Source organism: Gopherus flavomarginatus (assembly GCF_025201925.1).
Source record: "Gopherus flavomarginatus isolate rGopFla2 chromosome 13 unlocalized genomic scaffold, rGopFla2.mat.asm SUPER_13_unloc_2, whole genome shotgun sequence".
Lineage (NCBI taxonomy): Eukaryota > Metazoa > Chordata > Testudines > Testudinidae > Gopherus > Gopherus flavomarginatus.
Genome location: NW_026114610.1, coordinates 4,545,064 through 4,572,402, shown reverse-complemented (window position 1 = coordinate 4,572,402; position 27,339 = coordinate 4,545,064). Strand labels below are relative to the sequence as shown.

Sequence of the window (27,339 nt, the reverse complement as noted above, 5' to 3'; positions counted from 1 at the left end):
TCTAACGCAAGCCCGGTAACTAGTGGATCTTTAGGAGGTCCGACCCATGGTGGGCTGACTCGGCCTGGCATTGTCCGGTGAGGAAGCTACCTGGGTCTACGAGTGTGTGTACCCATCTTCCCTTCCCCTTTCCTTTCCGTGTGGGCTACTGACAGTCTGATCATCTCGCTGGATGCAATCAGAGTAAGTGGCGCCGTCTCCCAGAGACTAGCCGACGCTCTTTGCTGAAGGGAGGTGTAGGAGGGTCGTGGCCATCCTCGTTAGCCTCTCCTGTGTGAGTACCCTGTAGGGAAAAATCCTTAGTTTATGAGCTGCTAGTGCGGACAGGGCACCCTCCCTGTGTGTGTAAGTGGAAAATGGGTGAGGGGCAGTCTAAACATTCCACCTCACCCCCAAAGAGTACCCCAGCATATTACATGTACGTACATTATGGTTCAACAACCTGCAGGTATTTAGAGAATTGGAATATTTACATGCGTGAAAATCCATCTAAACAATGCCCACTAGAAGGTACTTCAATCTAGATAAGATCATACATCTAAGAGGAGCGTTTAATCACCAAAAAGCCCTGACACAGCGTGAGCAAATTTGTCTATTGAGGAAAGGAATGGGTTAATTTAAAAATCATCTTGGCCCAGGGATGGAAGGGTGGGGGGGTTGCTCTGCATTCAGGGTCAGGAATCGGCGCGGACTGTGCTTGGTGCAGGGAGGGGCTGCTTTCAGCCCCAGCTGGCTGTGAAAAAAAAATATAGACAGAGGTGAACCAAAGGCAATACAAGTTACAGAACTGAGATTACATTTGCAAAGCTTAACTGTCCAGTAAGTGTGCCTTTGTGACCCTGGAGTCGGTGTGGCTTGGTGACACTGAAGAAGCCACAAGCAGCCGATCTGGAATGGAATCTCTGAAAGAGACACCACAGGAGATTCCAGGGTGTAAGAGAACAGCCCTCCCAAGAGCAAAAGCATGTTGGAAATTCTGGACAAGCTGTATACAGGATAATCTCCTGTCCACCTCTCCCCTTCCTCTGAACATTATACACAGAAGTGGCCAGTCTGGACGTACGTTTGTGGGTATGAAAGGGGCTTGGGCATTAATGTTTTCCTGAGTGATGTGGGAGCGTTCCCAACACTCTCTGTTGTTTTATTATTTTATTAATGAAGCTTTAACATTCAGTTATATGGTGTGTTTTCTTTATCTTCCCCCAACGATCCTGTAGTGTCAACCTGATCACCTGACACGAGGGATAGATTGGTAACAGAAATTTGTCACAGTTTGGTGAGCAATTAAGAAGGGGGGAGTCCCGCAGAATTTACACCATCTATTTGTTTTACCCTTGTTATTTTATGTTTGCTTTGATTGGTACTGTTGGTGTTATATGTTGAGAATTGCATGAGTAAAAGTGAGCCCTAATAGGATAAGGAAACACTATCTGGTTCTGGTTCTGTTCTGTTTAACTGTTACTGTTGTTTTTCTGCTCTGTTAATTTGAACGTTGGGAGTGTGGGTGGAGCTGACCCCCTCGTAATTCTTCGGAGTGGAGGCCATGCGTGTGAGAAAGCTCTGAGGTTGAATTGAGATACTTCTGTCCTGTCCCCTGTAGCGGTCAGTGTATAGAAGTGGGAAAGTCTGGCTTTGACTGTAATTCCCTCTGCTCTCTGTGTAATTCTCTTTTCTGTTTAAGTGTCAGCAGACAGATGCATGGGTCTCTGGGTAAACTCTCTAGAGGGGTTTGGATTATATGTTAAGTAAATGGCCTTTGCCCAATGGGTCATGTGTTTTTGTCCAGGTGACAAGCCTCATGAAGGAGGACTCGGGTAGTCTTGTGAGTAAGAATGTTTAAGGGAAAAGACCAGGAAGGGTGGGGGCTAGTTGAGAAGCCCACCCTCCTAGCTAAACTGGTAGTGGAACAAGTTGGTGCCCATGGAAGGGACGGTTCAGTGAGAAAGGCAGGATCGGGCCCAGGCAGGCAGGCAACAGACAGAGAGATTGGAATATGAGTTGGAAAACTTTAAGGGTGTAGTGGAAGGAAGGATTCAGTAAGTGTAAGCATGGGGATTTCAAATGCCCAGGACTTACTTGGAATGGTGATTTGAGTTGATAAAAGTGGCTGTTGGGAGACAAGCAAGTAATTTAAGGGAGAGTGAGAAGTTAACTCTGTAGTTGCTGGAGAAAACAGCAGTTGAACTTTGTAAAAATGCTAAAGAAAAAAAGGTTTTTGGTGTCTGTGAAATGTTTGTAAATAAATTCAGGCAAAGAAATTATTGGATTGCAATCATTTGGTTTGGCTATGAACAATTTAGTTAAATTAGCTGAAGAATGTATACAGTGTTATGTAATTGAAAACCTGGGCTGCCTATGAAACAAATACAAGAAAATATGGGTTAATTCCTCTGTTTTTGCCTGAAGTCAACAAGGGTATTTGTATATTTCAAGTGATGATTGTCTGCCCAGAAAGGGTGGGTAGACCTCTGTTTTTTTTGTCTTTCAGATAATCAGAGAAAACTGATGCCAGCTGAACAGCATTCAACATACCATGCATTTACTGGCACAATAGAAATTATGTTTTGTGTTCTTTGTTCTGTCTTGTGGTGTTTGTCTTGTGGCCGGAATTTTTGTGTTTAATATTTTTATAAAATAGTCTAGTTTAAAATCAAACAAAAAGGTTAAATTAAAATGCAGATACTTGTTTTGTTCAACTTGGAATACAAAGTGTTTGGGTAAATCAGAAGAATGTGATATACTAAAGTCTAATGCATTTCCTTAAGTAAGGAAAAGAAACTTCATTGGTCAAACCGTTAATTGCAAAAATTGTTGTTAAAATTTGCATACCAACAGTCTTTGAAAGCAAGGACATGAAAAGTTAACCCACTCCCCATATTGTATATGGGATCTTTCTGGCTACCTCAAATTTCTAGCCAGAGGGCTGGGGATGGTGGAAAGCTATTGGACTAGAGGTTAAATTGAATGAACTCCTCAAAGTGGGTGTGCTTGTCCTGGCTTGTTGCTCCAAAGCTCCGTAATAAGGTTATTTTAGTAAAAGGTTGTGTGTGGCATATATTAAATAATAAGACTAATGTACTGTATAATGACAATGTTTATGTCTTCATTGTTGAGAAAAAGGTGTATGAGTAAAAAGTGGAAGTTTCCTTTGCAGGTTAAAAGAAGACAAGAAAGGAAGAAGAACAAAGCACAGAATGAGTTAACGGGAAAAAAAAAAGAATTAGCTAGCAAGCTCAGGCTATAGATAAGACACTGACTCCATTCAAGGACACTGCTCACAGTTAAGACTTGGCTAACAACTAGGAAAAGGAGGGCTTGAATTTGCCCACACAGCTATGAGATCTGAAAAACACTGCCAGGCACTAATGAAATGTGTAAGTTTCTTTTCTCACAGGTAAAGAAGCGCTACCCAAAGACCCTAGCAGCCCTGCCACTCCTTGGAACCAGGAGACGGGATTGATGTAAAGGTCCACCGACGAAAGACTGCCTTGGCTCCACCCTGGAAAGGCCCTTAAGTCCCGGTGACTACCAACATTGCTGTAAAATGTCAAAGACTGAGTGCTTGGACCCAAGATTCTCACTGCAAAAAGACCCCTTCACATCGGGAGAATTCTCCTACTGATGATTAGCTTATTTCACCTTCTAGCTCCACTGTGCCTTTTGGACAGCAGGGAAAAAGTACAAGGTGACGTGCTAGTAACCTCTCCCTTATCCACTGACAGATCTACTGTGCCTTTGAATTTTTCTAGAAGAATCAAAACCATTACAGGGTTATGTGCTAGTAACCTCTGCCCTGTAGGATGCTGTACCACGACTGTTTTGGGAAAGAAGAAGGAACACTCGCTCCACTGAAATTGCCAAAGTCCAGGAATTCCTGACTAGAAAGGACATTAAGAACTGACCCTGGTGAAGAAACAAAGAATTATACACTGGTGGGAGAACATTTGTGGGACCCATGTTTGGGAATGTGGTATTGAATAGATTTTGGGGTTTATTCTACAGGCTGCACCCTGTGTTTTGGATAAATCCTTAAGCATATATAGCTCTCTCTAATTAGATTTTAAATAACAAATACCCAAAAAGTTTGTTTTGCTACTAGTAATTTCACCCATATTGAAACCATGCCAGTGACTAATAATGTATGCTATTAATGGCAATGCCTTTTGATAGTACCTGAGAATAGTTAAACAACAGGTGTATTATAGTACTACACCAAGAAGGGATGGTATTGAATATAACTGAGGCTGGGAAGGCATTGCAGTGGGATCTAGTATGTTTAGGAATTCGGGATTTCCTGAATGACCAGCTGATGGCCGTTCGGAGTGATCTTGAGTACCAGACTTGGCCCACTGCCCTTACAGATGCATCAGGAATACCATCTGATCTGTGATCATGAAGACATATGTGGACACTTCCTGGGTGGAAGTGTGGCTTCCCAGGGCGGGGTGTGCGCCCTTATAGGGGATGAATACTGTACTTATGTCCCAGAAAGCGCACAGGATATTAACAAGCACATCCTGTCAGCCAAACAGGCTTTTGAACAGTGGAAGGCCCAGGAAAGGAAACCCACTATTTCTGATTCCCCCTGGGGCTGGTTGCTCAACCTGGGAGAACTAAGGGAAGGTATTGTTCACCTCCTGCTCACTGGTGTGGTGTTGTGTATCGTTACTCTTTTTTTGCTTGCTTGCTATAAAGCACTCCAGCTCCCTAGAGCTTAATCACATGTTATCCTTTAAATGTGAGAACACTCAGCCAAAAGTTTGTCGAGTATTCTCAAAGGAGGGAGTTGTTGGTGTCACTCTGGCATAACCCTAGATAACTCGGAAAGGTGATAGACCACAAGTGTCAATGAAGCCCTCCTGTTGTAGGCCTCAATGAACCAGTGTTCCTCCATGTTAAACACTTTGTGTAACCTAGTGTAACCTAATGTACTAATAGCTGCAAAAATGTAGTGTTAGCAGTTAGTTTTGGTTGTAACAGCCAGTTCTCTGCTGTAATACACTGAAGCTCGGCTAAAGCCCGCTCAAGGCCGTTTTAAGATACTGTGTACATGTCTCAGCAGTGGAGGGGGGGAGGAAGGGGGAAGTCAAAAGATTGACTGAGAAAGGATACTGCAGCTGGATGGGAAAGTACAGGGGAGTGAAAGATCAGCTAGTCAGCATCAGAAGAGGAATACAAGAAGAAGGGTATAAATATTCCTGCCCTGCCTGTGTGCTGTGTGCAGGATCTGAGATTGTTATTTCTCCCTGGCACCTTATTTGAGCTCAAATAAATTTGGTTGTTTGCTTCTCCACCCTAGTGTGTTTATTGGCGCTTAAGCACTCTAGGCAACGAACCACTGTTGCTTGCCTCTGGCACTGCTGTGTCTGCAACAGAAGGAACCGAAAAGAGCACTGGGGCTGCGGTACAGCGCTTGCATACACTTTCTTTGGCCTGTTTTGCTGGTAGAGTTAGCAGGGCGAAATTCTTAGTCACAAGTCAGCAGGCGGGTTTATGCAAATTCTGGACTCTGGGACCTGAGCTGAGATTGGCAGTGGCGGGGGGCTAATTTTTGTGGCACATGCACCACCTCTTCAACACCATCCTTTACTACCTCACTCCATAACACCACACACACAGCAGCCTTTTACTTCTCAGGAACCAAACCATACCCTGGCCAGGTCCACACTACAGCATTAAATCGATTTAATGCTGTACCGGTCCACACTACAAGGCACTTAAAATCGATTTCTGTACTCCTGCTCAACGAGAGGAGTAACCCTAAAATCGATATTACTATATCAATTTAGGGCTAGTGTGGACGGAAATCAAAGTTAATTGTCCCATTCTTTTACTGAGCTACCCAGAGTGCACTGCTCGAGAAATCAATGGTAGCCTGGGACCTGGACGCACACCACTGAAATAATGTGCCCTAGTGTAGACACATAAAATCAATTTTATTAATTTCAATTTTACTCTGTAACATGGATGTGACCTGAGTGGTATAAGCTTAAAGCAAATGACTGCAACACTAAAAACAACACAAAGAGATTCAAAAACCTCTGTCTTTACAGACCAGAGACAGCAGAAAGGAAACGTACAAGCACAGACCAGCCCAAACCAAACAAACATCCATTTCAACCTCCCAAAACCTTTTGGTCTTTGGAACCCAGACCCCTTAAACAGTGAGTACTTTTCAGGGGAGGGTGAAGCTCTCAGGTCTCAAATGCCAGGTACAGTTACTCTCTCCTTGATCCAGAACGAACAGGAAAAGACACTGCGTTACTCCTGCTCCAATAACAAAGAGACTGGGGATCCCACAGCAGCTGAAATGACTGTTTGGACAAGCCCTCCAATCATGCAATCCGGAGTGGGTGGAACCATGCAAATGACATCAGCCTCAAAAGTCCTTTTCAACGGATCACCAACAGATGACAGGGTAGAGTTCATAGCGACCCTGCTTAACCTAGGCTACGTCTACATTACAGCATAAAATCAAAATTATTAAAACCGGTTGTATAAAATCGATTTTATGCGTCTACACTAGGGCACATTAATTCGGTGGTGAGCGTCCATGGTCCTAGGCTACCATAGATTTCCAGAGCGGTGCACTCTGGGTAGCTACGGTAAAAGAATAAGACCAATAACTTCGATTTCCGTCCACGCTAACCCTAAATCGAAATAGGAATATCAATTTTAGGGTTACTCCTCTCGTTGGGGAGGAGTACAGAAATCGATTTTAAGAGCCCTTAAAATCGATTTAAAGTGCCTTGTAGTGTGGACGGGTACAACGTTAAATCAATTTAATGCTGTTTAAATTGATTTAACGCTGTAGTGTGGACCAGGCCTCAGGGTTGGAAGGGACCTCAGGAGGTCATCTAGTCCAACCCAATCCCCAACTAAATCATCCCGGCCAGGGCTTTGTCAAGCCTGACCTTGAAAACCTCTAAGGAAGGAGATTCCACCACCTCCATTGGAATAGGGAACCCATTCCAATGCTTCACCACCCTCCTCGTGAAAAAGGGTTTTCCTAATATCCAACCGCCACCTTCCCAACCACAACTTGGAACCATTGCTCCTTGTTCTGTCATCTGGTACCACTGAGAACAGTTTAGATCCATCCTCTTTGGAACCCCCTTTCAGGTAGCTGGAAGCAGCGATCAATCCCCCCTCATTCTTCTCTTCTGCAGACTAAACAATCCCAGTTCCCTCAGCCTCTCCTCATAAGTCATGTCTTCCAGGCCCCGCACCCCGCCCGCCCCCGCAATAATTTTTCTTGCCCTAGGCTGGACTCTTTTCAGTTTTTCCACATCCTTCTTGTAGTGTGGGGGCCAAAACTGGACACGGTACTCCAATGTCGAATAGAAGGGAACGATCACATCCCTCCATCTGCTGGCAATGCCCCTACGTATGCAGTCCAAAATGCCGTTAGCCTTCTTGGCAACAAGGGCACACTGTCGACTCATAGGCAGCTTCTCGTCCATTGTAACCCCTGGGTCCTTTTCTGCAGAATTGCTGCCTAGCCATTCGGTCCCTAGTCTGGAACAGTGCGTGGGATTCTTCCATCCTAAGTGTAGGACTGGGCAATTGTCCTTGTTGAACCTCATCAGGTGTCTTTTGGCCCTGTCCTCTAATTTGTCTAGGTCCCTCTGTATCCTATCCCTACCCTCCAGCGTATCGACCGCTCCTCCCAGTTTAGTGTCATCTGCAAACTTGCTGAGAGGGCAGTCCACGCCATCCTCCAGAACATTAATGAAGATATTGAACACAACCGGCCCCAGGACCAACCCTTGGGGCACGCTGCTTGATATCGGCTGCCAATTAGACATGGAGCCATCGATCACTACCTGACGACCTAGCCAGCTTTCTCTCCACCTTATAGTCCATTCATCCAGCCCATACATCTTGAACTTGCTGACAAGAATACTGTGGGAGATGATTGTGTCAAAAGCTTTGATAAAATCAAGGAATAACACGTCCATTGCTTTCCTCTCATCCACAGACCCAGTTATCTCCTCACAGAAGGCAATTCGGTTAGTCAGGCATGACTTGCCTTTGCTGAATCCATGCTGACTGCTGCTTATCACTTGCCTCTCCTCTCAGTGCTTCAGAATTGATTCCTCAAGGACCTGCTCCATGATTTTTCCAGGGACTGAGGTGAGGCTGACTGGCCTGTAGTTCCCCGCATCCTCCTTCTTTCTTCCCTTTTTTAACGATGGGCACTACATTAGCCTTTTTCCAGTCATCCGGGACCTCCCCCGATCACCATGAGTTTTCAAAGATAATAGCCAATGGCCCTGCAATAACACCCGCCAACTCCTTTAGCACCCTCGGATGCAGCGCATCCAGCCCCACGGATTCATGCTCCTCCAGCTTTTCTAAATAGTCTCAAACCACTTCTTTCTCCACAGGGGGCCGGTCACCTCCTCTCCATGCTGTGCTGCCCAGTGCAGCAGTCTGGGAGCTGATTTTGTTCGTGAAGACGGGGGTGGGGTGGGGGAAAGCATTGAGTACCTTAGCTTTTTTCACACCCTCTGTCACTAGGTTGCCTCTCTCATTCAGTAAGGGGCCCACAGTTTCCTTGACTTTCTTCTTCTTGCTAACATACCTGAAGAAACCCTTCTTCTTGTTACTCTTAACATCTCTTGCTAGCTGCAACTCCAAGCCTGAGTTGTCCTTCCTGATTTCGCTCCTGCCTGCCCGAGCAATAGTTTTATACTCCTCCCTGGTCATTTGTCCAATCTTCCACTTCTTCCGACGGCGCTGCCTGCCAGTGCACTCAGCCTCACTTGGCAGGTAACAAAAGGGATGGAGTGGCCTTCCAGTTTCTGGAGAGCGGCTGACAACACCCGACCTTCTGCACTGAGGAAAAACTGACGTGAAGCAAGGCAGGGGAGGTCGTTCTTGTATTGGACCAACTTCCGGTGGGGAGAGAGAGCAGCAAAATGCAAGCTGCACTCTTTCCCCAGCAGCAGCTGGTCCATGTCGTCTCTCTGATAGCCTGGATGCCTGGGACAGGACCCGGCTTCAACTCCAAGGCACGCAAGAGCCCTGGCCCGGGCAGGCAGGGGGAGGGGCCCGAGCGGAGGGGTGGAGCCGCATGAGCATGGATGCAGATCTGTGTGCGAGCAGAGCATTGTGGGAGCAGAGACAGGCTGCCTGGCAGGGCCCGCCTTTGGCCCCACGAGCTCGGCATGGAGAAGGAAGGGGCCTCGGGGACGCAGCGGGGCAGCTGTCGGCAGTGGGGGCCGGTGTGGGCGAGGCCGGGGGCTCGGGGCGCGGCGGTCCGTCCCATGTCTTATAAGTCTGGGGAGAGCGAGGGCAGGTGGCAGCTGGGCAGTAGGACCTCATACTTACCTGGCAGGGGAAATACCATGATCATGGAGGTGGTTTTCCCAGGATGAGGCTCATCCATTGCACTGTGGGTGTGCTGACCCCTGCGATTTCCCCAAATGCGGGAAACTCAACTGCATAATTTGTGGTAGTGGGGGACTGCGTCTGCGCTCTCCCCTGGTGATTGGTTGAAAAGACAGGAAAACGAGATGCCTTGGGGAGTGCTGCTCAATGGGCTGGGGAGGCTTGGTCCAGCATGTAGTTGTGTGCTTGGTTGGTTTTGACAAAAGCAGTTTTGCTCTTCTGTCTTTGTGACTGCTCTTTTCCTCAGGTGCTGTTGCTCTTGGTACCTTTGTCATTGCTGCTGATAATGAGGTTAAGGAAGAGAAAGCAAAGCTCAGTTCTGAAATTTTACTTGTGGCTTCCAAGGCTCTGTGCTTTCTTGATCTTCCCTGGTCTTTTGCAGCTGATCTGCTCTCTAGTCTGCTTTTGGGGGCGGGGCTTGGACCAATGCCTTCTTTTGCTCTAAGGGGAGCTGCCCGCCCGCCTGCTCTGCTTCTTTCCCTGCTTGTAGCTTCTTGCCCAGCCCTCCTTCTTGGGCTCTTCCTCCTTTGATGGGAGGACGGCCTGTCCAAAAGGCCTGTCCTGCCGGGTCCCCTCGTCCACCAGGCAGCCTCGCCCCCTGCCCTGGGGCCGTTTTGGCTTTTGCTGTCTGTTCTTGTCTCTTGGTGGCCTCCCTGTCTGTACTACGATGACCAGGCTGTCACAACCCTGTGCTGGAGGAGGTCTTTCCATCGCTTTAGGCCCACCGCCTCCCCGAATGCCCTTAGCTACGCTGGGGGTTAGGGCGGCGTGGCCGTGACGCCCAGGAGCGGGGTTCCCTTTTGCGCACCCCTGATGGACGGAGCTGTTTTGACTTAACTCTTCGGGACGCTCAAACTCTCGGGCCTGGTCTGCACGGGGAACGTAAATCGGCGCGGCTACGTCAGTCCACGCCTTGGTGGGAAGAATTCTTCCGTCGACCTAGCTCTCGCCTTTCAGGGAGGTGGATGGCCTGCACCAGCGAGGAAAACCCTCTCCAGGACCCTTCTCCGGGAACAGTGCCCTTCCATTTGGGGAGATTATGCTGACCTGTGACTACCAATCTCTCACTGTTAACTCTTACAGCAAACCAGGGCAAAGAAAGCCTATGCAAGTGCTATTCTGCAGCCCCGATGCTCTTTTCTGCTCCTTCCCACCGTAGGTTAAGCAGGGTTACTATGAACTCTAGCTTGCCATCTTTTGGTGATCTGTTGTAAAGGCCTTTTGAGGCTGATGTCATTTGCATGGTTCCACCCACTCCGGATTGCATGATGGGAGTGCTTGTCCAAATGGTCATTTCAGCTACTGTGGGATCCCCAGTCTCTTTGTAATTGGGGCAGGAGTAATGCAGTGTATTTTCCTGTTCGTTCTGGATCAAGGAGAGAGTAACTGTACCTGGCATTTGAGGTCTGAGAGCTTCTCCCTTGCCTGAAAAGTACTCACCCATTAAGGGGTCTGGGTTCCAAAGACCCAAAGCTGGGGGGATGTTTATGTTTGTTTGGGTCTTGCTGGTCTGTGCTTGTGGCTGCTGGTTTTTTCCCTGGTGTGTAAAGGCAGAGATGTGTTTGAATCTCTTTGAGTTGTTGTTAGTGCTGCAGTCATTTGCCTTAAGCTTATGCCACTCAATCTTTTTCAGGGTATGCTTTGGTTCCTGAGAGTTAAAAGACTGCTGCATGTGTGGTGTTATGGAGTGAGGTAGCAAAGGTTGGTGTTGCAGAGGGGGTGCATGTGCCACAAAAATTCCACCCCCTGCCAACCCCAGCTCTGGTCCAAGAGTCCAGAATTTGCATAAACCCTCATGCTGACCTGTGATTAAGAATTTGGTTGCAGAGGTAGTTCATGTGTCACAGCTGATCTCCCAGTGTGCAATCTGCAAAATTTCCTTGCTGTTGTTTGTTCCAGTGTTGGTACAGGTTTAATTTTGCTTCTGTGTAGGTTTGTTTCAGGCTGTGACCATTTTGGTTTATTGGGTTGTTTTGGTTTTTTTAGTTGGACTGGAGCTTTTAATTGACATTTTCTGGATCGAATGGCTGTGCTACAACACCAGTTTTGACATAGTTCTGCATATTTTATACAGATTTGACCAGTATTCAAGGATTCAATTCCTTTATAGGAGGTTTTAGTGGTCATGCTTATTTATTTGATGTTATTTTATCATTCTGCTGCAGCACACTTTTTTGATAAAATGTTGAAATTATTAATTTACAGCATTTGTTAGTTTTTATTTTTACAAACAAAGTTTTTCTTAATGTTTGGGTTTTAAATTAAGCCTTGTTTTTGGTTTCCTATTATGTTTTTGTTACTGACCGGAACTTTAAGAGAACTTTGGATTCAGTACTAAAATTTGGACAGATTTAGAATATTTAAAGTAAACCCTGTTTACTATTTTATTTTAATAAAGTTTGTATTGCTGTAAACCCTAGCCCGGGGGAGAGGAGATGAGCCTGGCCTTTAACTGAGAAGGAGCAGAGTCATGGCCTCCATGAAGGGTGGGGCCAGGTGATGGGGGGCACAGCCCCCCAATTTTTTTGTCTAGCCCATCTCAGTCCCCCGCTAAAGGAGAAGAGTCTGATGCCACCCCTTCTGGTTACTGGGTGTGACTGCTGCCCCAAGGGAAACATGCTCTGTGCCTTAGCCAGACTGGTGGGAAACACACTCTGTGCCTTATCGTGACTGGTCCGTGGGTTTCACTGCTCGTAGAGCGCAGACGCATGCTGTGCATTATGCCACCTGACCAGTGGGTGTCACTGCTGTATCAAGGGAAACACCTTCTGTGCATTACCTTGAATGACCAGAAGGCGTCACTGCTGCTCCAAGGGAGACATAAGAACGGCCAGACTGGTTCAGACGCAAAGTCCATCTAGCCCAGTATCCTCCTGTCTGCTGACAGTGGCCAGTGCCAGGTGCCCCAGAGGGAATGAACAGAGCAGGGAATCATCAAGTGATCCATCCCCTGTTGCCCATTCCCAACTTCTGGCAAACAGAGGGTACAGGCAGAATCCCTGCCCACCCTGGCTAATAGCCCTTGATGGATCTATCCACCATAAACTTATCTAGTTCTTTTTTGAACCCTGTTATACTCTTGGCCGTCACAACATGCTCTTGCAAGGAGTTCCACAGGTTAACTATGCAACTTCCCTGACTTTACCCCCACTCTCCCCTGGCCAGGTTGTATATGGAAAAGAGGATGAGGATGAGGAGAGCCATGATGTGTCTGTCAGTGGCTGGTGCCTCACTTTCCTCTAGGCAGCAGTGCTGCAGGCTCCTTTGGTCTGTGCCCATGCAACTGTGTCTGGGGCAGGGGGAGTAAAGGCTCATTTTTCCCAGCCCCACGCCCCACCCCCAGCAGCTGGGGAATCCAGGCCAAATTTAACCCTGGTAGCTGGGCTGGGATTAGCCTGGGCTGGGGTAGGGCTGGGGAGGAATTGGGAGGGAGACAGACACACCTGGTGTGAGGGAAGATCCTCCCATTCCCTGCCAACCCCCTTCACTCCTTGCAGCATAGCACCCCCTTGCGTTTCTTTCTCTGTCATGGGAGCTGTCTGCTGCCTGCTTCTCCCTTAGCATCGTCTCTCCCCATCCTGGGGCACTGGCATTGCTCATCCTGTGCAAACAGGCAGGCCCTGGTGTGCCCCATGGCACTGCTCTGCAATTGTGGGGGCAGCTGTTGGATGGAGCCATATCAAAATATGGGAGTGGGCAAGGCTGGGACCAGGACTCCTGGGTTCTCCCCTCAAATGTGGGAGGGGAGTGGAGGTTAGGGGGTAGAGTCGGGGAGGGACAGGGCTGGGACCAGGGATACTGCTTTTTCTGGTTTTCTCCACCTCCTGCAGCTGCCTCGGTCCTTTCAGTGCGTTTCTTGTTCCAAATTCATTTGCTGACTTGTGTAACTCACCCCAGAGGTGGCTGCATCTCAGTGTTGGGTGAGGCACCCTTGGCTGCATCACCTCTTAACTGCGTCTCTCTCCACCTTCGGGTGACCCTGCAGCACTCAGAAAACATCCACAAGATCATGGGGCACGTTGAGCACTGGGCAGGCAGGGGTCAGGCTCCCAGCCCTCCCTCCAGAGAATGGGACTCAGCACCCCCTAATTTTACAGGGATTAAAAAGGGGCAAAGGGGGGCAAATCAGAGGAGGAGGTGGCCAGGATCTGAGCAGCGGGTGGAAATTGACTGGTCGGGGGGTCAAGCAGCTGGAGGCAGAGTTAGGAGAGGGACTGAAGGGCAAAGTCAGGGAGCGGGGAGGAGCCAGAGTTAAGCCCAGAGGGAGGCACTGCCAGAGGGTTAAATCCTGGCACAGGAAGGGGCAGAGGGGTAACAGTTATCCCGGTGGGCTGAGACTCCAGTGTTTGCAAACACGGGTGGGGGGAGCAGAGGGCTTTTTTATTTCCCCTCTCACAGGCAGCACCTCTCAGCATGGGCTTCCCAGGGCTGGGCTCTTAAAGGCACAGGCATCCCACTGCCTAGACACTGCAGCTCCTCTCTGATGTAACCTACTGAGGTGCTGCAGTAGGAGACTCAATTCAGTGAAACTGGGCATTCCCTATACGCCCCCCAGCCAGGGGGCTGTGCACCCCCTTCCCCGAATTTCCCCAACAACCCCTCCCTCAGTGGTCAGGTAGTTACATGCAGCGCTGCCAATGTTGTCATTGGTTGCAAATTTGAATGGAAATGGAAACGTTAACACACACTTTAAAAGCAGATACAACGTCTGAAAACTACTTGTACCAGAGAAAGTAAAATAGGTTTGGAACGTCTGGACAAAGCCGGGTTTCCTCACCCAGCTGTTGTGTTTGCTGACAATGTTGGTGCATTGGCTTCGGCAGTGTTGGCCAACCTTAGAATTTCAAATGATGATTTTTAAGCAAGGTGTGAATGAGCTCTCCCCTGACAGCTACTGATGACCAGGGTTGTGTGGAGGCTTTGGGACCAGACTGTATTTACGTGAACTCACCTACTCTGCCGATGTATCCAGCGGACAGAGCTGGGCTGCCTCTGCTCTAGGTGCCCGGCGGAGGGAAGGTGTGTGGGGCTCCAGCCTGGGACTCTTCCTCCCTCCTGCCAAGACCTGACTATTAATTGCTATCCTGGCACTCTTTTCTTCAAGTGCCATGTGAGCCAGAGGAAAAGTGTGGTAAAAGTGTGGTAGGAAGCACAAGGGCCAAGCTTGTGAACATCAGGTGCAGCAGCAAGAATCCCAACTATCAGGGTAGCAAGTTCTAGAGCCCTAACCCATTGTAGCCACCCCAGCCAAAGACCTGGCTCTAGGAGGTGTGAGTCACCCAGCAGGAGGGGAAAGATTCACTCTTACACAGCTTGAGACAGGGAAGTTGAGCTCTGGGGCTTTACCACAAGCATGGGTGGCAGGTTTATAGAAATTTTGTTGGAGCCCAGAACCCGCACCCCAACTCTGCCCCCCAAAATCCACCCCCACCTGCCTAAGGCTCTGGGGGGGAGGTCTGAGGTGCTGATCCTGGGCTGGGGATTAGGGTGCAGGCTTTGGGATGGAATTTGGGTGCTGGGTTCAGGCTCCAGCAGGGGGTGGGGTTGTACGAAGGGGTGAGAGGTGCACCCTCTGGGAGGGAGTTTGGGAATAGGAGGGAGTGCAGAGCTGAGGGCATTGGAGAGGCTCAGGGCAGCCTGCCTTGCCCTTAGTAGATGGCAGGCATTGGACCCTGGGGCAGCAGACAGCAGTTCTGCCCCAATCCCTCTACTCCAGCAGCAGGAGCAGGCAGGGGACAAGCGCACGCTGCTTTTTGTCAGGCAGGGACGTAGCGCCGCACATGCAGGGGTGGCAGACACAGGCCAAGAGACCCAGCTCCAAATATTGCTGCAGCAGGGCCCCCAGCCCTGAATATTCCTGGAGCCCGAGCACCACAAATGTATATAACCTGCTGCCTATGACCACAAGCTGACACAAGGTCCCACTGAGATTTGAACTCAGATTACAGGATTCAGAGTCCTGAGTGCTGTCCATTACACCATGGGACCAGCTTGTGCTGCCTTCTCTGCACATCGGTGACCCTCATGGGGCTGGCTTGTGTAAGGGGGCTCTTGGCCCTTTACTAAAACTTAGTGTGTGTGGGGGGGTGTTGGTTGGCTAGTTCCCAGCACCAATAGAAGGGGGAAGGATCAATGGGAAATCAGAACCCTGAGACTGACAGTCCCCAGGGACAATGGGGAGAGGCCAAAGCTCCAAGTTAGCTGCACTGACAGGCCAGGCAGTGTAATGAGGGAGTCACCAGGCCAGGGGGTCCCATCCTCCATGTGAGCTGGAACTGTCTGGGCGAGAGTGGGGCAGAGCTAAGGAGAGAGCAGGAGCCCGAGAAGAGCTGGGGAGCAAAGCTGTGCAGGTGTAGTGCCAGAAACTGCTGCATATAGGAATTTGCAACCTGTAGCAGTTACTGATACCTGAAGTTGTTCTTATTTGCTGACTTGTCCTAATTGGCTAAAACTTGACAGTGGTTTCTCTACCAAAGGCGAGTCCCTGGCCCCTTGGTCCAGACATCCTCCTTCATATCAGGCTAGGGTGACCAGATGTCAAAGATGAAATATCAGGATGCGGGGGGTGGAGCAAAAAAATAAGCTGGAGGGCCCCCCCGCCACCAAGCGGCAGTGGCACAGCCCCATCTCCAACCAACTCTCGTCTCCAACCCCTGCTGCACCCCCAGCTCCCAAATCCCCTCACTCCTGGACCCAGCCTGGGCTCCGAGCTCTGCAGCTGAGCCATGATCCTGGCCCCTCCTGCAGCTCCCGGGCAAGGGGTGAACCAGGCAGCTCCCGGCAGGAGCGTGTCCACCCCACGTGTGTCTCCGCCCCCTGCCCACCTGGGCCCTGCCTGCTTCATGCTGCCCCCAGCCCCACTGCGCTGCCCCACAGGCTGCAGGGCTGGAGCAGCTTCTGCGCTGCGCTCCCGGCCATGGCCATGGCCCGTGTGCAAACCTGGAAGGGAGGAAGAATGCTGCATGCTTGGGGAGGAGGCAGGGCCAGGGCGATTTTTTGGGGAGGGATCCAATCGGGGAATGAGGGGGCGGAGTTTGGGTGGGGCAAGTATCCCTCCAGACTATGCCTGTGTGCCAGAGAAGAGGACAAAGTTATTTGTTTGTCCAGGGTCCCGACCAAACATCGGTCGGGATGCGGGACAAACAAGCAAATATCAGGACAGTCCCAATAAGATCGGGACGTCTGGTCACCCTACATCAGGCTTCAAGTTGAGAATCATTTCCCATTCCCGCTCTGTGGGAGGGGAGACTTTTAAAAGTGCTCTCTGTGCGACTGCACATGGCTAAGCACAGAGAACAAACCCCAAATCCCCCCTGTGCTTTGGGAACCAGGTTTGTCGTGGGAATTCTGTAGTTCAGATGACTTCAAGCCTGGGCATTGGGATTCTTTACCAGTTTCTCTGGCATTGGGGCAGTTTGTCACTCTCAGCTGTGATGGCCGAGTGGTGGGAGTTAAAATCTAAGAGAGTTTCCCTGTGCGGGTTTGACTCCTGCTCACAGTGAGGCCTGTGTTTTAGCCAGTCTCTCACCCGGGCAACACCTCTGGGCAACCCCCTGAGACACTCTCAATTCTCTCCCCACCCCAAGTAAATCCTGTTCTGCTCCTTTCATAGAGATCCTGGGGGCACCATCTCACACTGTGTCCCTGAGAGGTCAGGCAAACTCTCTGCACCTGAAGCCTCTGCCACTCACCTGGTGCCCCATAGATCAGCCGTAGCCCTGGTTCTGCTCCTCTCTCTAGAGTACGAAGGAAGCCAAGTCAGCGACTCCATGGGAGCTATGGGACTGCAGAACCAACAGATAAAAAATAGGTGCTCAGTGCCCACTGGCAGCCAGCTCCCCCCCACACACGCTACAGGCCTTGCTGACAAGCTCCTCCTCTTCCCTTTCAGTGCCTTCCACTTGCCAGTGATCAGCTGTTCAGTGGGGTGCAGGAGGCATTGGGTGGGGAGGGGAAGGATCAGGGACGGGAAGAGTTGGGGGTGGGAGAGGAATGGGGCAGGAAGGTGCAGGAAGGGAAGAGATGAGACGGGATGGGGTGGGGACTTGGGGGAAGGGGTGGAGTGGGGGCAGGGCCTGAGGAGGAAAGGGGGGGATTTGTCCTAGACCCCTCTAGGGGTGGCCCTGAAGGGAAGCACTGACTATCACAGTGACAATACAACTGATCAGCATTGCAGAGGAGGCTGAGGGAGATCCACACTCATCAGGTCTCTTCTCTTCCCCACGGTAAGCCAGACACTGCTCTCTCCTGGTTCTCACTCTAGCAGCAGGACGTCAAGGAAACACTTCCCCACAGGAAGTTCATTGAGTGCCCCTGTGGTGCTGGGGGGGCTGGTGCTGCTGCTGGCTCTGGGGCTGGCAGGGGGGTTGATGTCTGCACAGACTCTCAGCTGCCAGGCCGGAGGGGGCACTTGGGACCTTACCAGACTGGCTCAGTGAAGACGGGGGGTTGACAGAGCAATACAGACGCTCTCCAGAGCACGGAGCAGCATCCACCTATGCAGCCAGGCAATGAGCATTTCCCACAGCCTGGAGCCGAGGGGGAGGTGGTAGCTGCTGTTCCAGCTCCTAGGGGACAGGCCCTGTCAGCCAACAGAGACTTCTTACTCACCACAGCTAACGGTGCCAGATTCCTCCAGTGTGGGTGTGGAGCAGCCTTTTGTTTTTCTGTCCTTTTTGTCTGCAACTGCTGACAAAAACATCCCAGACAGAGAAGCAACAGGCCAAAATGTTCTCATGCAATTGCCAAAGTAGCTCAGTTGGGAGCGCGTTAGACTGAAGGTCTAAAGGTCCCTGGTTCAATCCCAGGCTTTGGCAGGCCCTATCATCCCTCTTTGTGCAGGGGTGGCTTGTTTTCTGGGAGCACAGCAGTGCTTGCACCCAAGGTGAGTTCCTGAGCTTGGGCTCTCCAATAGGAAAACATAGAACAGGCTTCTGCCCCTAGTTGGCCCACCTAACCTTTAATAATGAGAACTGTCTTTCCCAACATGGTAGGAAGAAAGTGAGGCAGAGTAGTCCTCAGGAATGGTGCCAGAGGGCTGCTGGGCAGTGACAGGCAGGGATTGGGGATGGAAGCTCCTCTGTGCAGGTCAGCAAGGGCAGTACCAGGGAAGGGGCATCTGTAAAAGTGACCCAGCACACCTCTCCTCCTCTGGGCATCTAGAGCAGAGGCAGCTGGTGCTTACGGCTCCAAATGAAGGCTTAAAAGCCACAGAGCAACTGAGGTCAGGGCTAGAGGACAGCAGGACCATGCCTATGTGTGGCCTTCAGACAGGCACAAAAACACCCAGCCAGGCTGCTCCCTGCCATGCCAAACACCCACTGAAGGTCACCAGCATGCGGGGCAGCTGCAGATGCTCTGTGGATAACATCACAAGTGGGTAGGAAAGCAGGGCCAGCCCCCACGGTGGGGCCTCTGACTGCTCCCAATCAGGGTGCTCACTTTTGCAGTGGGGCAGGAGATTTTACCCCAAGAGGCTTTTCCTGAACTGGCAAGAAGTAGAGAAACACCCAGGCTCTGAAGACCGTATGTAGCAAGCATCCTCCAGCACAGGGACAGGCGCACAAGCTAGCCCGGGCAGCCACCCATTTTCTTTGGCAAACCAGGAATGGCAAAGGCTAGACTGGAAGCACCTGGGGCTCCTGCCCCAGCCTTTGTGATGCCCAACCCCCAACTCCTTCCCAGGGCTCTAGCTGAAGCCAGAGCATTGGCCTGAGCAGCCAAGAAGAGGTTCCAGCCCTGAAGGGAGCAGAACTTTCAGCACAATGGTAGAACTGCAGAAACACAACCACCAAGGGACTCAAGCCCTCAATCTTCTGATCCACACTCAGACACCTTATCCATTAGGCCACATGGTAACACCAAAAGAAACCCCTCCAAGCCCTTCTTTGGAAAAGTCGGACATTGTGTTTCTCAGGTCATCTGCTGAGGGGGGCCGAGACTCTCTGGGCACAAGAAGTCGAGTTCCCAGCAACACGTGAGAATTCTATGGAGCCAGGTGCAGGGCTTTGGCAGGGAGGCTCAGGCATGGGGGGATTGGGGTGCAGCGGATGGACCAGCTGTCTAGGTGTGGAGATTTAGTCACACTGAGGCACAGGAGGGAGGAGGAGAAGGAATCCTTCTGACAGGCAGTAGATGTGCAGAAAAAGAGGAGAGGTTCCTGGGACTTTTTTTGCCTCTCTTTTGCCTACCTGCTAGCTCTTGGGGTGAACGGTGAAAATGGTCTCAACTAACTCAGTTGGTAGAACATCAGGCTTTTAATCTGAAGATCCAGCGTTTAAGCCCCTGTCTAAGCACTCAGCTTTTAAGTGGCCTTGTGTGCCAGGAGCCAAATGATTCCTGCTGCTGTCCACCAGCCACATGCAGATTCCCAGAATCCATGGCCATTTCCTGGAAAGGTTCCTTTCCTCAGGAATCAGGAGAGAGGCCACATCCACAGGAGCAGGCCTAGAACAAGCAGTCTCTGGCTGGCAGGAAGCGCTGTGGGGCCAGGTGCTGAGAAAGCTCAGAGAGAGACCAGCAGAGATGAAGGGAAGAGAGACAGAGAAGCAATGAGTACAGAGGGCAAGTGTACATGGGATTCAAGTCCGGCTATTGTGGGGAACTTCCCTGATTTATACATGACTCTGGTGCAACTGGCCAGAGAAAGGATCTGAGTCCCCACCCCCTTACCCAGAGGCCTGTCTGACCCCAAGGATGCTCTTTCTACTCTCATGTGTGGCAGAGTCCTCGTAACCCCAACAAGGCTGGGCCCAGGAATCCTGGGGGGCTTGACCCCCAGTCTTGTCGTGCTCACTTGAAAAGGGCTACAGTGTCCCCACTCTGGGGTACTCTCTCCACTCTGGGCACTTTCCTGACCCACTCATCATCGCATTGCATTGCTTCAAGCAAATACAATTTATTACACAGCAATTAATGTAAAACATAAGGAAAGATTAAAGGAAAACATGTCACCCTGCTCTGTGGTGCAGGGAGAGCACAACCAGCGTCTCTGGAGTGTCAGGGCAGGTCACAGTCTTTCCCTCACCTGTCCCAGGCCTCCTTCCCAGGTCCTGGCTGTGTGCAGGGACACCACGGGCCGGACACTTGCTCTGGCAGTGGCCACATGCTCTAGGTGACAGGACCCTTGTTCCCAGTGTCAGCCCCCATGTAGGGGATATGATCCCCCCACCCCCGAAGGTCTGGCCTGCAAGGCCTCTGGATTGGTGGCATCTCCTTGTGCTGGGCCTTCTGCCCAGGGTCCCTCTCACTCTCCCAAGCTGCTCACTGCACCCACCTCCAGCCCCAGTGCTGCTGTGGCTCTGCCTCCATCTCCCTGGGCTGCTCCTCTGTCCTCTCTGGCTCCGCTTGCTGCAGCTCTTCTCCCAGCACAGATCTGCTCCCTGGGCAGCTTCTGTGGCTCATGCTGCTCCAGCTCAGTTCCTAGCATGGATCTGCTCTCGTTCCCCCTGGCTGGCGCAGCTCTTCTCCCCGCCTCTTCTTGGGCTCCTGCTTTCTCCTTAGCTGGGTCCCACTCTGGCCCAGGTAGTTCCAGCTCACACAGATGATGGGATCCCCTGCCCTGGTGACTTCCTCATTACACTGCCTGGCCTGTCAGTCGGGCTAACTTTGGAGCTTTGGCCTCTCCCCATTGCTCCTGGAGACTGTCAGTCTTAGGGTCCTGATTTCCTATTGATCCTTCCCTCTTCTATAGGTACTGGGAACTAGCCAACCAAAAACCCACTGAGCTTTAGTAAGGGGCCAACAGTCCCTTACACGAGCTGGCCCCATGAGGGTCACCGATGTGCAGAGACAACAGCACAAGCTGGTACCATGGTGTAACGGGCAGCACTCAGGACTCTGAATCCTGCAATCTGAGTTCAAATCTCAGTGGGACCTTGTGGCAAACCCCTAGAGCTCACAGTGCTCAACTTCCATGTTTCCAGCTAGATAAGATCAAATCTTTCTCCTCCTGCTGGGTGACTTGCCCTCTAGAGCCCTGTTGTGAAGGCCACAATGGGTTGGGGCTCTAGAACTTACTACTCTGGTTGCTGCTGCCTGCAGTCCTGTGGTTTGACCAGCTGCTTGGGGTTTTCACAACTTCTCCTGATGCCCACAAGTTTGGCCATTTTGCTTGCAGCCACATGTTGCCTCTTGTCCACATGACGCTTGAAGGAAGGAGTGCCAGGGCCAGGCTTGATAGTCAGGGCTAGGCAGGATGGAGGAAGAGTCTCAGGCCGGAGCCCAACACACTTTTCCTGCTCTGGACACCTAAAGCAGAGGCGGCTGGTGCTGACAGCTCCAAGGGAAGGCTTAAAAGCTAGAGAGCAACTGAGGGAGGGGCAAGAGGAGGGGAGGACCATGCTTATGTGTGGCCAGCAGACAGCCACAAAGACACCCGGTCAGCCTGCTTCCTGGCATGCCAAATACCCACTGAAGACGTGCTTAATACACTCAGTGATCAGGAGGAAAACCTGTCAAAATGTGTGTGTGAGGAGAACTTGCTTGGCTTGGAAGGGAGTGAGAAAAAAGAGCGAGTGAAAAAAATAACCAGCGAGAGAGCGAGAGCGAAAAGAACATGGAAGGCAGAGAAAGAAATAAAGGGAGAGGGAAAAATAGAAAAAGAAGGAAAGAAAGGAAGAGCATGAAAGGTAGAGGGGGAAAAAGAAAGCAAGAACATACAAGCTAGAGAAGGAAAGGAATGAAAAAGAACGAATGAACCACAAGCGCTAGTTGAAGCTTATTTAATTTTCAGAGGATTAAATCAATGCAGCTTCCATTTCTCCGTCTTTCCCAAGGAAATAATGTTTCTGTGTGAAGTACTCAAACCTTTTAATAATAAGAAGTGAAATGAAATGGCCACATGATAGCAACAGAATCTAAGAAATTTGTTAGTTTCTAGGGTGCCACACATACTCTTGTTCTTTTTGAGGAAACAGACTAACACAGCTGCTCCTCTGAAACCTAAGAGATGAGAAGCCATGTTCTTGTTCAATGAGCATTGAAGCTGAAAAGGGAGATGTTTTCTCTTTGACTTCTAGGCCCCCACTTCTAATCCACTATACACCTCTTTCCTCCCACAGCCAGGAAGAGAACCCCACAGTCATGCTAGTAGCACCCTCTGACCCTGCGATGAAAGAGAAGCTCTGAGACCCCTGTGCTGTCCCATCACCTCTTTGCTCAAACTGCCCTTGAAACCCAATGGGGTTTCCTTGGGCAGTTTTGACTCACTCCCAGAAAGGTGCACTTTTAGGAGCAAGTTCCAAATAGTGCAATTAACCAGCCAGAAGGGGCAGCAGATGTCAGTGTAGGAGCCATTGAAATAACTCTGCACTTACTTAGATGCAGACATAACAAGCTCTGTGGTTGGTAAACTTACAGAGGCTCTGCTCTTGCTCATGAACTAGCAGCCCATGACCTGTAAACAGCTGCCATTTGAATGCATCTGAAAGTTACAAGGAACAATGACCTGTGTTACAGGAAGGTTAACATTTGTTAGAGCCCCAATTAATACTGTGCGCATGAAGAGAGGTTTGAATGTGTCACAGGGAGTTTGGTAAATCTTGGTTATTTTATTTTTGTAACAGGCTCCTATCCATCTCCAGTAGAGTTTTCAGTCCCCATGGCAACTTATTTACCAAATGTAATAGAAACTAGTCCATTCCTCCCAAGTGGATGTGGTTCTTGTTCTTCTGCACATTGCAGCCCATGGAGGCCAAGGAGCTGCAAATGTGTCTTCATTTAATTGATGAAAACAAACCTAGACACTTAGAGGATTGGAAGTGATTTCAACTGGGAGACATGTTTGCTAGGTTTTTACACACTTGTACTGGAAAGCATTGAGTGTGTTTATTCATTTCAGGGACCCCTATTTAGTGGAGCTCCTGAACATACTGGAAACAAAATTATTTTTAATTGGAAGAACAGGTTTGTAAGGGAGCACTTGGATTTGAACCAAGGACCACTTGATCTCCAGTCAAACACTCTACCACTGAGCTATACCCCCATGCCATTTACAAAGGCAAGTCAGTGATCTTAAGGATTTTGAAAGACAGGCTCCGCCTCAGAGAGCTCCTTTTCTATTCCCAGACCACAGGGGTTTTAAAAATGGGGTTTGATTAAACTTTATATATACATGTAGACACCACAGCTTGCACACCCACCAACATAGCTTCCCCCAGTGACATAGCTACCACCTCTCGGGGAGATGGATTAACTGCACGGACGGAACAGCTCTCTACCCTCCACTTAGAGCATCTTCATTATTTATAAAGAGGTGGGAAATAACCTCCTGAATGGACAGGAACCAATTTATCAAATATTGCTGTGTCTGCATTCAATATGGGGAACTGGTCAGATTGGGCTAGGTTAGTAGGAGCATTGCAAGCAGATCGAGGGAAGTGATTATTCAGCACTGGTGAGGCCACATCTGGAGCATTGTGTCCAGTTTTTGCGCCCCCCGCCCCAATACAGAAACAAATTGGAGAAAGTCTAAGGGAAGAGCAACAAAAATGATTAGGGGACAGAGGACTTACAAGAAGAGGCTGAGGGCAGGGCCGCCCAGAGGGGTGGCAGGTGGGGCAATTTGCCCCAGGCCCTGCAGGGGCCCCCATGAGAATATAGTATTCTATAGTATTGCAACTTTTTTTTTATGGAAGGGGCCCTGAAATTATTTTGCCCCAGGCCCCCTGAATCCGGTGGGCGGCCCTGCCCAGACCATTGCTGTCCCCCCACTCCACCCCCTTCACTCATTCTCCTCCCTCTGAGGCCCCACCTGTGCTCTGCCCTCACTCCCATTTGGCCACTTCCCACACCTGCTCTTCCTCTTTGGCTGAGGCCTGCTGGTCCACCTTTCGCTCACTCCTCTCCTCCCCCAAGGCCTCCTCACGCCTCTCCACCCTCTACCCCAAGATCTGCCTGCTGCCCACACCTCTCTGCCCCCTCCCCTGAGACTCACCCTGCCCATTGCCCACACCTCTCTGAGCCCTCCTCCGAGACCTGTCCTGCCCACACCTCTGTGCCCTCTCCCCTGAGACTCACCCTGCTCATTGCCCACACCTCTCTGCCCCCTCCCCTGAGACTCACCCTGCCCATTGCCCACACCTCTCTGAGCCCTCCCCTGAGACCCCCCTGCCCACAACTCTCTGCCTCCTCCCCTGAGACTCACCCTGCTCACCACCCACACCTCTCTGCCCCCTCCCCTGAGAGTCACCCTGCCCACTCCTCTCTGCTCCCTCCCCCGAGACTCACCCTGCCCACCACCCACACATCTCTGCCCCCTCCCCTAAGACTAGCCCTGCCCACCACTTGCACCTCTCTGACCCTCCCCTGAGACCTGCCCTGCCCACTGCTTGTACCTCTCTGACCCCTCCCCTGAGGCCGGCCCTGCCCACCACCCACATCTCTCTGCCTGCTCCCCTGGCCTGACCTGCCCACCGCCCACACCTCTCTGCCCCTCCCCTGAGACCCACCCTGTCCACCTCTTTCTTTGGTCATCTGTTGTTATTCATTGAAACATCAAGGATGGAATAAAAAGCTGAGTTTACTCCAGGGTGAGGAAAGAAAGGAGCCACCAACCCTCTGGCAAAGCCCTGGGGATATGGCGGGAAGGGGACTGTCTGAATGATCAAGGCAGGAAATGGACAAGGTACAGCAACGTCATTAACCACGAACACACTCTCCTCATGCTCCAGCCAGAAGGGAAAGGAGCAGGAATTCTTGCTGTTCAGCCATGGACACACTTACACAACGGCACAGCAGTGTGTGCGTTGTGGAAGCTGGTCTGAGGAAACAACTGGAATTGATCACTCAGTGAGAACAGAACTAGAGGGCAGTGAGAGCCACATGTCAAGCAAGTAGTTGTGGCTGAGTGGTTAAGGTGATGGGCTAGAAATCCATTGGGGTCTCCCTGTGCAGGTTCAAATCCTGCCAATTATGGAGGAAGCTGTGGTTCTTCTGCTTTGATGGAGCTGAGTCTTGTCTCATTCTTAAGCTATGTCTAGATGAAAGAGTAACATGGCTTTAGTTAAAGTGTTTTAATTGAACAGCTGTTGCATGTCCACCCTATGCCCTGTGTCACCAGAGCACATCCATGCTAGCATCTCTTGGATGGCCACAGAGAGTAGTGCATTGTGGTAGCTATCCCATTGTGCAACTGGCTGCAGGGTGCTTTGGGAAGGGTTTGCAATGCCTCACAGGCTGGTACAGCATCACATGATACAGTTTTCTGTTCCATGGGCATCCTACTAGATTGCCAGCTGCTTTTCCACTGCAATGTGTGTGCTGGGGTAGAGAGCATGTGTGTGTGGGGAGGAGAGACAGTGTGTGCATTGCAGAAGAGTGAGTATGTCGGCACACTGTCTCTAAGTTCAGACAGCTGCTGGAAGCAACCAGTCCTGAGGCAGGAGACAGCCCCGACATCAGCCCCTCTTCTCTCACTGGCTCAGTTCAGCACAGCACAGCACTCTCTGTCACACACACACACATACACGTACACACTGCTGCCTGCTTAGCTCTGTGTCAGGGGTGCTGGAACAGGGGGGTTAGAGGGCCATGGACCCACCACTCTTTATTGGTTAGGACAAATGATGGAGGCGGGGAAGGGTGCAGTCTTGGGGAAGAGGCGTTCTGTGGGTGTGGCCTCGAGGGGAGAGGAGCTGTGAGTGGAGGTCCTTAGGGAAGGAGTGTCATGGGGGTGCCACAGTTCGGATAACAGTGCCCCCCCCCACTGTAAGGAAGCTTCTGCCACCCCTGCTCTGTGTTCGCAGAGCGGGAGAAAGCAGCATCCACGGCAGTGATTTGCTCACCGGGGCTCCGGCAGGGGGGCTTGGGAGATGATCTAAAGGGCCCGGGGTCCAACTGCACCAGGGAGCCCTGGGCCCTTTAAATCACCAGCCTGGGGAAGACGGGCCGGGCCGGCACAGCGTACTGGCTCTTGCCAGTACCTCATACTGTAACATACCGGCTTACTTTCACCTCCGGAAGGTCCTCACGTGGATCAATAACTGGTTAAAAGATAGGAAACAAAGGATAGGACTAGATGATCAGTTTTCAGGATGGAAACAGGTATCTTGTGGTGTCTGTACTGGGACCAGGACTAGTCAACATATTAATAAATGATCTGCTGAACAGTGAGGTGACAAAATTTGCAGATGATCCAAAACTACTGGCTTGCTTCCTAGAACGAACGCTCCTTGAGTGAGGTGATCCACAGGGAGCAGCTCAAACCTCCAAAGTGCCTGGCCACGGGCAGGACATTAGCACAGCAAGGGAGGGGTGTGGCAGTGACATCACAAAAGCCTTTTGCAGGACCTCAGACTATTGGTCAAAAGTGGTGGGGAGGTGATGACCTCACAGAGAGATGCTGACATCAGCCAGGCAGGAGAGGGGTGAGGGGCCAGGGTAACCTCAGAGACCCCTGTGGCTTTGCTTTAGCAAGTCTCCTTCTCCACGTCTCTCTTTGAGGACTGAGAGAGTATTCGGGTTCACGTACGTGAGCGCCAGGAGGAATCTCTTTCAAGTTTTCTCCTTCCCTTTGCCTGATTTTACTAGAAAACAGCCATTCCTGTTTAGAAGGTAAGAGCCACCTCGAGGTTTGAAACCTGTTCAGTCTGATCATTCTGGTGACAGCTGAATGCTAGGCATGGAAAACATGAGGTTAAGGAGGCAGAATTTTATTCCACACCTGAGATTTTGTCCCTTAGAATCACTGGGGACATTAGAGTTTGTCCTTTTTGTTTCACTTTTCCTCCATCCATCCCTTCCTCCTTTCTCTTTGTCTCTTGCTTTTGTCCTTTCACCTGTTCCCCTCCCAACACCAAGAGTAAAGTGTGTGTGTGTGTGTGTGTGTGTGTGTGTGTGTGTGTGTGTGTGTGTGTGTGTGTGTGTTGCGGGGGAGTGCTCTGTAGCTCCCACTCTGGGAGGTCCACCCAAAAATGTGCGGCTGAGATAATGCTCAGGCAGTGA

General features: G+C 50.6%; 5 non-coding genes across 5 annotated transcripts; 3 read left to right on the top strand and 2 right to left on the bottom strand.

Moving 5' to 3' along the window:
- Positions 1-9,328: 9,328 nt before the first annotated feature.
- On the top strand, positions 9,329-9,492 carry LOC127041356 (U1 spliceosomal RNA). Its single transcript, XR_007771640.1, has one exon. It is a non-coding gene; the product is annotated as a U1 spliceosomal RNA (small nuclear RNA).
- Positions 9,493-15,312: 5,820 nt separating this feature from the next.
- Positions 15,313-15,384, bottom strand: TRNAQ-CUG (transfer RNA glutamine (anticodon CUG)). The gene has a single exon. It is a non-coding gene; the product is annotated as a tRNA-Gln (tRNA).
- A 2,755-nt stretch (positions 15,385-18,139) lies between these two features.
- On the top strand, positions 18,140-18,212 carry TRNAF-GAA (transfer RNA phenylalanine (anticodon GAA)). Its single transcript has one exon. It is a non-coding gene; the product is annotated as a tRNA-Phe (tRNA).
- A 5,096-nt stretch (positions 18,213-23,308) lies between these two features.
- TRNAS-GGA (transfer RNA serine (anticodon GGA)) lies at positions 23,309-23,380 on the bottom strand. The gene has a single exon. It is a non-coding gene; the product is annotated as a tRNA-Ser (tRNA).
- Positions 23,381-25,229: 1,849 nt separating this feature from the next.
- On the top strand, positions 25,230-25,311 carry TRNAS-AGA (transfer RNA serine (anticodon AGA)). The gene has a single exon. It is a non-coding gene; the product is annotated as a tRNA-Ser (tRNA).
- Positions 25,312-27,339: the final 2,028 nt, after the last annotated feature.